This window comes from Echinops telfairi, unplaced genomic scaffold, assembly GCF_000313985.2.
Source record: "Echinops telfairi isolate 266 unplaced genomic scaffold, ASM31398v2 ScPeMD7_7469;HRSCAF=8507_1, whole genome shotgun sequence".
In the NCBI taxonomy this organism is placed as follows: Eukaryota; Metazoa; Chordata; class Mammalia; order Afrosoricida; family Tenrecidae; genus Echinops; species Echinops telfairi.
In genome coordinates this window covers 48,254,967-48,256,566 of record NW_022111373.1, presented here as the reverse complement: position 1 = coordinate 48,256,566, position 1,600 = coordinate 48,254,967, and the positions used below count along the sequence as shown (strand labels likewise).

Sequence of the window (1,600 nt, the reverse complement as noted above, 5' to 3'; positions counted from 1 at the left end):
GGGGAAAAATGAGGACCTTAAGCCAGGGGCTTAAGTGGAGAGCAAATGTTTTGAGAATGACGAGGGCAATGAATGTACAAATGTGCTTTACACAACTGATGTATGTATGGGTTGTGCTAAGAGTCGTATGAGTCCCTAATAAAACAAATTAAAAAAAACAACTGCCTTCATCACTTGATTTATGTGCTGCTTTTAAATCACTGAAGAAGCTTTAAGTCCTTTCTTGCACTGAAGTATGGCTAACAAAGAACTGTATTTAACTGTTGTGATTGAACTATGAATTCTTAAATACAGTTAGGAACAGATCCTTTTCATATCTTGGGGATGACCTGAAGCAGAAGGTAAGCTACCGAACATGAGGGTCAAATCTTATATATATGCTAAAATTGGAAGCAAGAAAATATTTGCACTTCCATTACCTATATACAGCTACTTATAATGCTTTTACTTCATAAATTCATAATCATTTAGAATTGGAAACAAAGTATCATAAGTTTTATGAAGTTGCAATATTTTACCTCAAGTGCAAAAACAAATCAACTTATTTGAGGAATACAGAATGTAACTCCACTCCTGTCATTTTTTCTTTTGATGGCCCCATGTCTTTACATAGCATTATCTTCTACTAACATAATTTTACGTGACTATAAGTTATTCTCTGTTGGGGGGAAGGGGAGGAAAAGGGAGCAAACAGCAGTGATGACTGAATAACCCTACCCCATGGGACTGAACAACAGGATTGTATGTGAATTTATATACTGGAATGTGTATGGTATGGCAAGAAAATATTATTTAAAAATATATACTCTGCTTTTATCCTAAGCCTCTCAGAATACCTATCACAAAGGACAGGACGCTCCTTACAAGAAAGGATGCTGAAACTTTGTCTCACATGCTTTGGACATGTTATCGGGAGGGAACAGTCCCTAGAAAAGGACTTCATTCTTGGATAAGTAGCAGGTTAGCATAAAAGACCCTCAGTCAGGAGGCTGTACCAATGGGCTCAAATCTTAACTGTGCAGCTATGGTGTTGCTATGAGTCAGAACTGACTTGATGGCCCCTTAACAATACCCCTGTGGTACAGGAGACTTTGTTAGACACAGTTAATCAAAATTGCTTTTGGAGATTCAACCCTACCAGCCACTTTGTGGAAGAAAGAGCTTCACAACCTCTAAGAAGCAGTTCTACTCTGTCCCAGAGCAGAAGTCAGACTGATTTGAAGGCAGTGGATTTTGGCATTTGTGAATATACTTCAGCTCTGAGATATCATAGATATTTAATCTAGGAAGTCAATGACGCTTGACCTACACTTGGTTTCTTTATTTTCATCTCCATTAAAACATAAGCCTTAACACACACCACAGAAACATTAGAAAACAATTTAACACTTAAAGCTGACTCTAAGAGTCACCTCATTTGACAACAATATACTTTCAGTTGCAAACAATATTAGAAGCTACTAACAAAAAAGAAGCTGGTTCAAAAAAAAATAAGCTTGATCTCCATCACAACGATCTACAGTGAACCCTCGCCACTTCGCGCTTCGACTTCCGTGGCTTCACTCTATCGCAGTTTTTGCGTAACAGCACCCACTGCCTA

The 1,600-nt window shown here is 37.9% G+C and overlaps 1 protein-coding gene and 1 pseudogene across 1 annotated transcript in view; one reads left to right on the top strand and one right to left on the bottom strand.

The window, feature by feature from the left end:
- CHD1 (chromodomain helicase DNA binding protein 1) overlaps nucleotides 1–1,600 on the bottom strand; it is an 83,999-nt gene that overhangs the window by 67,845 nt on the left and 14,554 nt on the right. The window lies entirely within an intron of this gene.
- LOC105978966 overlaps nucleotides 1–1,600 on the top strand; it is a 14,780-nt pseudogene that overhangs the window by 11,132 nt on the left and 2,048 nt on the right.